Below are 10367 nucleotides of genomic sequence, written 5' to 3' on the forward strand. Positions count from 1 at the left end.
GCCTCATCCAGAGGCTAGCGTGAGAACTTCTAAAAGGGCAGGGCTGTCTGCTCCGAAACAAGGAATTGCTGGGCTCAGTCTGGTCCCCCGGGCAGGTCTGAGGCCCGCCAGGCGGCTGCTGGGCGGGGACTGACATGGGGCCTCAGGACCTGCCCAGGCCTGGGGAGCAGCGCCCCAGCCCCATTCAGCAGTGACCCCTCTCCACAGGTCTGGCGGGCTCCTGCCTGGCTCGGTTCAGCACCATGCCCTTCCTGTACTGCAACCCCGGTGATGTGTGCTACTATGCCAGCCGAAATGACAAGTCCTACTGGCTGTCCACCACCGCCCCGCTGCCCATGATGCCTGTGGCCGAGGAGGACATCAAGCCCTACATCAGCCGCTGCTCCGTGTGCGAGGCCCCAGCTGTCGCCATAGCGGTGCACAGCCAAGATGTCTCCATCCCCCACTGCCCAGCCGGATGGCGGAGTCTGTGGATTGGATACTCCTTCCTCATGGTACGTAGTACTTGCCCACTTTCTCTCTGAGCTTGGAACTGGGTGAAAATCTAGTTCCTCTCACCAACCACACCCTGCCTAGGGAAGCAAGAACAGCTGACTTTGTAAGAATAATCACACAGGACAGTTGTTCAGGTTGTGCACTGCACAAGGGTGGCTGGCCCAGGAGATGAGAGCAGGAGTACAGCCTGCACTTTTGCCTGCACTTTGCTAACTGGGCCATGTTAGGCGTGGGCTGCCCCCACCCAGAAGGGGCCCATTAACTTGCCACCAGGACTTTGTGCGGGGTGTAATCAGGATAAACCGGGCTACCATGATAGCAACCCCAAAGTTTTCTTGCTTACTCCGCCATGGCAGGGAGAAAGGAAAGTCCAGCGGGGAGAGTGGGCCTTCTGTTGCATTGATAATTATTATAAGTGTCATAACTCCAACTATATTGACTAGATGCCCAATGTGTTAAATATTTCATAAATTATATAAATATCTGTAAGTTGTAGGAAAAGATAAGTTTTGCTGTCTTACTGTTTTTAGAAGTATTAGTGCTGCAGTCATTTGAAGCAACAGAATCCTGTGTTTTGTGCAAAGACAGGCACGCTGTCTACTTCTCAAGGTCACTCTAGAAGGTGACTTCTGAGGACAGACAGGAAAACCCCGTTGGGCTGCACGTGACCATCGGGGGCCTCGGTGTCAGAGGAGTAAGCTGCGGTCCCTCAGATCTTGAAACTTGCATTAGAAATTCAAAAATAAGAACTGAGCTGCTCCTTTGCAAAGGGAGTGATGTGGTCCCAGCTCTGAGTCTCCTGGCAGGGTGCTTCCTCCTGACCGCGGCTGGATGGCTCCCTCCAGCTGTCCTTCCACTCTGCCCGCCAGGCCTCAGCTCCTTAACACCAAGTGCAGCGTGGCGGCTCTGGGCTTGGGGGCTCCTGCGTTCTGGGAGAGGGAGACTCCAAGACTGTTTGTTCCTCTGGTTTTGTGTAGAGAGGTTAAGCCAGGTTCCCTGCCCAGCGCGTCCCAGGACGGCCCCCCCGTGCTCTCCGGAACCTGTAGCTGAGAGCACTCCCTTTGCACAAAGTACAGCCTGCGCCTCCAAGCCAAATGGCGCGTGTCTGCTGCGCCTCCCGTGCGCCTTAACAAGGGCTGCAACATTGATGAGACCAGGAGAAAGGGTCCCTCTGATTGGAACAGTAACTATCACACAAGTTAGGCGTTGGTCACAGACAAATCAGCAAGTGGGGGTTTTCCAAACCACTCCCATCCCCTCTTCATAAACACAAGCTGCAGAGGGGCCGGAGGGGCCACTGTCTTTGGTCCTAATTTTTACCTTCCCGACCTCACAGGCCGACCCTCACGTTGACTTTATTTTTCCTTTAAAAAAGGTCACATTTTGGTGTCTCTTCTGCCAGGCAAGCACTTCATTCTTTGGGTGGGTGATGCGGGAGACAGTATTTTCCCCCAGATGAGGTCAGCCGCATCCACTGACGATAACCCACTTCTGTTGTTGTTCTTTTTTTTAAATAATATTTTTTATTATATTATGTTAGTCACTTAACTTAGTCCTTTGATAGATGAACGGATGCAAAAAGTGTGTCACGTGAATACAATGGGAGATTATTCAGCCTTAAAAAAGGAGGAGGTCCTACAAATGTGATATGTGGGGGAACCCCAGGAAACGGTCATGTCTTGATTTGCTCGACGTCAGAATTTCGGACAATCACGCAGACTCGCAACCCACAGCCCTGTGGACGCCCCACTGCAGGGGAGCCAGGCCGTTTCCTCTGAGGTGGAGGAGGCGTCTCCTCCTGAGTCCTGCCTCGATCGCTGGCAGGACGCACGGCAGGCCGCCAAGCCTGGCAGCCTGGCCGCGCCACCCGCCTGGGTTTGGCGCCACGACCGCAGCTGCATTGGTTAAACTTGAAACAGCTCATGATTTCCCCCCGGCCCCTCTCAGGGCTGGTCGGCAGCCTCGGTGCCCTGGACCCCCGAATCACCACGAGGCTGTGGAGTTCCTCAGTGAAGCCAGGAGGGGCCCACGGGAATTCCCAGGGCTGCTTTGGCAAGTGGGCCCCGGCTGGGAATGCGGGGGAGAGCGAGCGAGAGACCCGGCCTGGCCACCACGGAGGGGAGTTGGTGCGTGCCCCTGGCACAGACCAGGAGACATGCAATCGTGACTTATCAGCAGGAGCCTGACCCCGCAGCTCAGTTGTGTCCACAAACCACCAGGAAACTCGCTTGAGAGCCTTGAGTTCAAACACACTGTGAATTTGGCAGAGCCAAATGTCAAAAGGCCGAAGTCTTGAGCCGCACTGCCTCCACTGTGGTCTTGATGCCAAATCACAGGGCTCCCACTAATTCAGCTGGGATTGAACGTGTCTCTGGTCCCCGTGCCTGTTCCTGACGGGCACGCGCCATTGGAAGGCAGCCTACATGCTGGGTAGATTATCTGAAACGTAAGCATTGCAAGTATGCGAACGCCCTCGTGGTAAATTCGTCAGTTGCCTGTAACCGAGCAATGACTGTTCTGTGGGGCTGGGCCGAAATAGCTGCGGGTAACAGGCTCCACTTGACCTGGCTTTTGGGATTCTTCAACTCCTGCTTCCTTAGATTTTTTCTTGTATCAGTATTAGTATCTTTTCGCTTTTAAAAGGCAAATCAGACACTTTTTCTGGAAAGGAGCAGTTTAGCCCGGCTTGAGATAGCTGCCTGTTTGTCCCCAGTGAACTGTGCTGTGGACTGGGGCAATTCCCCAGGATGGCTGGAATCGCCACCGCTCCTCGGTGGCTGCCTCGGAAAGCTAGGGTGGGGGCTGGAAGCATTTTTCCTGTTGGAAAACCTCCTGATGCCCTGATCACCGCTTCAAGATGAGATTAAGTCTGATGGAACCGTCCTAGCTCAGGGCTGATGGTGGGAAGCCTGTCTTGCTTCTTAGCCAATGCCTGCTGCTGCCAGTGTTCACATTTGTCCCTAGAGACTCCTGATCATCGCCTCCGAGGGTGGGCCGGAAAGCCGACCGGGCTGGGGGCCTGCTGCTGACTTTCTCCGTTGGCTGGTGGCCATTTGCCACAGACCTGGAATGAAACGATCCATCCCAGGACGTGCCCTGCTGTTCGGGAGAAGGGCAGGCATGCTGTACTGGTGCACGCCGCTGGTCAGCAGGTGGCCCCGAAACCTGCTTTCTTGGCACATCACGAGACTCTCAGCATGTCGGCAGGACGTCATGCTTCCAACCCCTGCCAGCCCCGCCGCACTCTTCTCAGCGTCCCTTCCGATCACTTGGGAGACACTTGAGCTTTGCTTGACAAGCGGGAGCCCTGGCTTTGGTGTGGTTCCATGCGAGGGAGGTCAGCGGTCCGTGTGTGGCCCAGGCCGTCTGTCGTAAGCTGCCTCCCCGGCCCGGCACGGGACAGCCAGCCGGCCCCAAAAGCAGAGCTGGCCGGGCCTGTGCCAGACCGTTTCAGAATGATTGGGGGTTGGGGTGGAAATTGTGTTTCTTGGTCATTTGGCCGAAAAACAGTGGTTTATTAAAAAGGACACACATTTTAAATAAATAGCGTGGTAATACTGCTCAGTCCTGATGCTCCAAAGACTCAGACCGAGGTTCTTCTTTTTGTCAGGGATCCCTTTCTACCCAAGTAGTATGAGCCCGTGACCCATTCCCTCTGAATTACGTGCATGGAGTAAATTCAAAGGTTTGTCTGGAAACCAGGGCTGTCGCAGCAGCCTCCGCAGAGCAGAAGGGCACTGTCCTTGATCCCGTGGGGCCTGGGCCCTCACCTTTGTGCCAGCCAGTGTCTTGATCTGCGCCTGGGTCCAGCCACGCCTGCAGCTGGGTCCTCGGTTGCCGTGCGGTGTGGCGCTGCGCGCCCTTGACCAGGGATAACCTCGTGTCTCTCTTTTCCATCTTCCCCGCCAGGGCGGGAGCAGTTCCACGGCCTGGGCTCCATGTACTGCCGGCGGCCGCGTCATCTCACCTTACGACGGGAACCCCGCAGAGCCGGTGGAGCTGGAGGACAGGTTCCTGGGCCTCACGGACACGGCCAACACAGACTGCTTCTTCGCCATTGTGGGGAACAAGGTGACTCCTGCCGAGACAGGGCCGTAGGGACTAGGAGAAGGAAGGGACGGCTCCTGGGACAGCAGGTGGCGGCGGCGGCGGATCGCCCGGTGCCCAGGCAGGTGCGGCCAGAGGACGGTGGCACTTTATAAAAGATCCTCAAGTACAAGATGCTGGACGAGGAAGCGAGTGTGCCGGCCGCTGAGCAGATGTGCTTCGAGACGAGCGCGAAGACCGCTACAACGTGGACCTGCTGTTCAGAGACCTTGTTCGACATGTAGGGCTCGTGATCCTGCGCAGAGGGCCCAGGGGCCGCCGCAGACCGTGGGACATCAGCAGCTGTAAGACGCCCAGACGGACCAGATCCGGGTGCTGTGCCTGACTCAGAGGGGCCAGGCCTGAAGCGCCCGGCGGCGGGCCGGACGACCCGGTGTGCTGCGGCAGAGGGAGTGACTCGGGCTGTCGCCCGCTGCCCACGCAGGAGGAGGTCCGGGGCGGCACAGCTGGGCTGCTCGGGCGGTCCGCGGGGACGATTCCTCCATCTCGCTCACCGTGCTGGGAGGTGAGGGCCGAAACCTTCGGAGCGAGGACTCCCAGGGGCCGCCTTTGTGGTGCCGCTCCTTTCCTAACGTCGTTTTGCGAGGAGCCTGTGGCCGGGCTTCCGTGGCACCTGCTGTCGGGGCACATGGCCGTGGCCCCTGCCCCACTTTCGTGTTTTCGCAGACATTTGCTTCGTGGAGGTTCTCTTGGTCCTGCCATTTGCACTGTGTGTCTTGATGTGTCACAGGATTCTTGGCTTGTTAATTCATACGAAATCCAGAATCATGCTTTTATTCTGCTGCAGCCGTGCGAGCTACACCTGTTATTAAAAAGGATGATGAGGAGACCGCTGGCGTGCAGACTGTTGATTTAGACCTTATTTTCACCTCTGGCGGACTCCGTGCCGGGAGCCTCAAGAGTGGCCGTGAGCTGACCGTATTCTGTCTTTAAAGCACAGTGAACCCTTAGACGTTTCAGAATTATTAGATGGGCATTCGTCGTCTTGATTGACATGAGCCTCTGGAACAGAGAACTAGAAGGTCTGTTTGGGCTCAGATGTTTGGGGCCGTTTACTGGGGTCCACCGACTCAAGCCTCTTTCTGGTGGCTTGTGGGTGGGCTGCTTTGTCACGCAGACGGTTCAAGACAAGGAGGCTGTGAGGTAGCAGTTGTTTCTGAGGGATTTTTTCTCAGGGGTCTCCGCAGCGTGGGTTGCTGTCACAAGACGCAGGTCGACATATCTTCCCGCAGCTCGGAGGCTGGAAGCGGAGGTCCGGGGCTGGCAGATCCCATTTCTGGTTGCCTTCCCGCCTGCAGATGCCGCTCTCACTGTGTCCATCGGGTGGGCAGAGCGAGCTCGGTCTCTCTTTCCTTGCAAGGGCACTCAATCCTATCACCTAGGACCCCCCCCCAGGACCTCCTGAAGGCCGACCTCCAAATCCTGTCCCACTCTGGGGGCTGGCTTGCACAGACGGATGGGAGGGCGGCTAGCAACGGTCTGTAACAGAGGGCAAACGTGAGGCAGATGCTAGTAAGAAAGCAGTGTGTTTTGTGTGTTGTTACTTTGGGGGCTGGGGAGGTGTGCAGTGATTGTGTTGAGGGCCCATGACCTGTTTGGGGGCTCTGCCAGGCTGGGTCCTCTCTGCTCCTGTGCTGGGCGTTTCCAGGTGCGACAGCGGCAGCCAGCCTGCAGGATCTGGAAACAGGCGCAGCCTCCTGTCTCTGCCCGGCTCCCCTGCCGACGCCCCGGCTACTGAAGGCCATCCAGAGGCCTGAGATCTTCAGTCCGACAAGCGGAGCCCAAGTGGAGAGTGCAAATGAATCCGTGGAATCGGCCGTTGGCTTTAATTACACCTTGCTAGTGACTTGTCCGCAAAACCTGCCAGCAGCCAGAGGCCCTGGACTTGTTTCTCAGCCCGTGCAGGACAACGCGGTCCCGTGAGACTCTTCTGTGGTTCAGGCTGGAAGGCAGGGCTGGCTGAGTTCCTCGTGGCCCTTTCCCTGAATGCTCTTGCTTCTCTGGCCTGTCTGAGCACCCCCATATGTGTCCCTCGAATGGCCCTCATGTTCTGGGGGTTGCCCAGGGGTCGCATTTTTTCCATCAACCATAAAGAGCATATCACCTTGATGGTTGTCCTAAAAATAGACGGCCACGCTGGGCTCTGACTCACGGGATCCGGACAAGCCTGTGCTTGGGTCCAAGCCATGCTCGTGTTCCAAGCTCTAACGTGGCCCAGTTCCCACGCAGGAAGCAGGTTAGCGCTGGGGAAGGGTCAGGTCGGTCGGGTGGGTGAGGCAGCTGGTGGAGACACAGGGATTTCTGGGCTGGATGTGGGTTTGAGCTGGTGACCTTGAATGTTCTTCTTTTTCCTCTGCTGGTGGGGAGGCCACGGACAGCCCGGTTAACCTTGCTGTGCCTTGTCTCAGAGCCGTCACTGCAGATTTCCCTGGTTCTGCTGTCCTCCCATCAATGGAGGCCTTCTCAACACTTCTTCCTGGATGTCCTTCCGGCGCCCCTGAGGCGTCGTGCGCGGGCAGCCAGCAGGGATGGTTCTGGCTGGGAAGTTGTATTGCGGGTGCTGGAGCCCTGGTATCCCCCTCTTCACAGGCTACGAGGCTGGGCTTCAAAAGTACAACTTTGTCATTTTTGAGCTTGGCTGACAGAGCTGCCTCTGTGCCAGAAAAACTCCACACCCGGTGTCCGGTAACCCCGCCCCTGCCAGCACCCGGTTTCCTCACAGACCTGACTCGGCTATGCACCTTGTTCCGTGTGCTGCTACTGTGTTCCCCTCGGTCGCTCGGGTTGTGCACCTGCTGCCCACAACCAGAGGGTGCCCCGGGGGCCCTGCACGGCGCTGCTTGCGCTGGGAAGGCCTGGCAGCCCAGCAGCAGTGCGTGGGGCGATACTATCTGGGCGAGGAGTGGGGTGGGTTGGCTTGGGAGGGGGCCACCAGCTCGTCCCCAGGACATTGTGTGTATTTCCCGGACACTTCCCACCTCCTCCCTTGGCCCAGCCCTCTGGTGGCCTCACTCCGCATGTTCCTGCCTCCAAGGGGGTGGGTGGCTCACGCCTGGGGCGAGGAGGGAGGGGCAGGCAGGAGGGAGACCCTCCAGAGTCACCATAATCCAAGAATCCCCTTTCCAGAAGTTCTGCAGTAACCCTCCCTTCTCCTAAGGTAGAATTAGGGAAGTCAGCTCCAGGAAGAACATGGGTCCCCCCACGCCCACCGCGGAGGCTGACTCTGACCCCTGTGCTCAGATGGCCTCTGAAACAGCGCAAGGTCAGTTTATGTTATCACACGACCCAGACCTTGAGCTGGCCTCCAGCCCCGCCGCCTTTGCTCTTGAACTTGACCTGTGGACGGGAGGCAAGGCCCGTGAGCTGGCCTGTGTTCTGCAAGCCCCCTCAAGGATCAGTCTGCAGATGGAGAGGACATCAGAGGCAACTGGGGTTTTGTCCCTGCCAGGGAGGATGTGGGTCCCCAGCGCCCCTGTCCATCACAGGCATCACACCTGCCAAGCTGTCGCCTTCAGACTGGGGCACACTTGGAGGCTGCCCTGATCCTGAGGACTGAGTCCAGAATGAACAGAACCAACAGCTGCTTCCGTTGAGTTTTGTGCTGTAAGCGTGCCGCATCTTTCAAATCCTGGTCTTAAGCCTCACGTCCCGTGGGGTGCTGGGGTTGCTATGGCAACCATCTGCGACAGGTGTAGCCCACGGCACCTTACATTGCTTTGTTGCCCCTCCAGTCCTCTCCACCTGGGTTCCGCTTCAGCTCGCAAGTACCTGGGAGCGCACTTCACCCGGGATGCCACCAGCGCGCACCTGGGAGTGTGCAAGGGACCGGACAGCCGCAGGCAACCCGACCACAAGGGGCAAGAGCTGGCGGGGAACGTCCTTTTCCGCCGTGGCTGCCTCAGGCTGAGGCTCCTTCTGTGGCCTTCCTCGGTGGGTTCCACGCAGGACAGAGCCCAGCCCATGGCGATAACCCCTTAGGAAGGTGTCCTCCTTCCTGGGTTCACTCTGCTGGGCCTCCCTCCATTCCCTGATTGGGACTATGTCCGTCGAATAACCCTCCATGTGCAGAGTCCTTGTCCCAGTCAGCTTCGGGGAGGCAGTCAAGATGGTTGCTGATACATTTCAAATGACGTTATCAGGCGGAATACTTATTTAGTGACGTGCAAATTGCTCCTCCCGAAAAGTTCACTATGAGATTGAATTTTAAAGCGAAAATAAATTCTGAGCTGGCTCCCAAAGACCAGTCAGGTTTCAGAGAAACTGAAGCCAGAATGGGCCTGGGAGCTTTCATGAAATACGAGATCCGATCTGGGGTGTCAGGTGAGAACTGAGTGACTCGGCAAGTGTGTCTCGTTCAGCGCACCATCCCCACCTCCCTGACAGTGGTGGTTGCGTGTCTGGAGCACACACGGCTCCCTGAGAAGTGAACGGCAGCGCCACGGGCTTGGGTTCATGTCCCGGGAACTCGGGAGAAGCGCAGGGGGGCCCAGACGCAGCTAGGGGCGCTGCCGGCCACCTGTGCTCTCCGACGGAATGAACACGGCCAGCAACTCGGGGTATAAAAAGCTTAAACCAACTTTTATTCTGTGGTCGTTACAGAGGTTAGATAAGTCAGAGGCGTACAAGTCACCAAGGAAAGAGGGTTCTCTCGGGGCACCTGGGGCGTGGGATTTCGAGGGTGCTGCTGCCAGGTGGCGGGCTGACAACAGGTGCCGGAAGGTTCGAGCCGAGTTGGGCCAAACCTGGTGACTGTAAGGACGTGGGGAAGGGGAGCTGGCAACCATCGAAGTCTTTTAAAATAAAAGGCACACGTGGCCTTCCTGAGCGGACTCGAATTCGCATCGGTGGCCTGGGAGAAAGAGAGCCGCGGCGCAGTGGGACCGCGGCGGCGCAGTCAGGAGCTGACTGCGCCGGCTTCCTTTACCTACACCGCCCGGTTCAGTGAGTTCGGCAGGCGGTCGGGGCGCCGGAAGCACAGTGACTGCACGGGCACAGGAGGAAGCTAGCGACGCCTAGTGCGTGACGGTCTAGTGGCGGGCGGGGAGTGGGCGGAGCAGCCCTGTGGAGGGGGCCGGCACCTGCGCGACAGGGCTATTTGCGGTTCGCGGCCGGTGCCGGATGCCTTTGGTAGCCTTCCACGGATCTTCAAGAAAGGAAGGAGATCCGTTCTGGGGCGTCCTCCGAGGTAATAAGTTAAGAGTAAGCACCACAGTGGCCTCCCGCGCGCGGCCGCACAGGTTCTTCATGCACACCTGGCAGGGCTGATGTGCGTGCGGATGAGCCCGCCTTGAGCGTGTCGGCCGAGGGCGAGCCCTGGAAGCTCTGCTCGGGGATGGTGGTGAGCCAGAAGCTGTACATTTGCTGGCGTAGTAGTGGCAGGGTCCCGCGGCCCCGTTGCACTCGATGAACGGCGTGGCGCGGAAGTCCTCCAGGCAGCTCCCGGCGATCACCAGCGACTGGCCGCCACCCTCGTCGCCGGCGGCCGTGCTGCGCAGAGGACACAGGGAGGGCGGTGAGCGCGCCCACCGGGGGCCCGGGGCTCGGTGCACTTCGCCCCCTCCCTCGCACCCCGGACCCGGCGTCGCCCTCGTCCCCACACAGCCAGCCTGCCTGCCTTGCTCTTTTTAAGGCTAGGGCAAGGCCAGCAGGCAGGGCGCTAAGCGGAGGGGCGTGGTGCGGGCGTGGCGGGCCCGCGACTGCGCTGGCATAGGCGCGGCAGGTGTGGGTCCAGGGACGAGCCGACGCCCACCATGTGTAGTAAGTTA

The 10367-nt window shown here is 58.5% G+C and overlaps 1 protein-coding gene across 1 annotated transcript in view; it reads left to right on the forward strand.

Moving 5' to 3' along the window:
• Positions 1 to 10367, forward strand: part of COL4A2 (collagen type IV alpha 2 chain) — a 172860-nt gene that overhangs the window by 159776 nt on the left and 2717 nt on the right. The window lies entirely within an intron of this gene.

This window comes from Ursus maritimus, unplaced genomic scaffold (assembly GCF_017311325.1).
Source record: "Ursus maritimus isolate PB19 unplaced genomic scaffold, ASM1731132v1 scaffold_10, whole genome shotgun sequence".
NCBI classification, from domain to species: domain Eukaryota; kingdom Metazoa; phylum Chordata; class Mammalia; order Carnivora; family Ursidae; genus Ursus; species Ursus maritimus.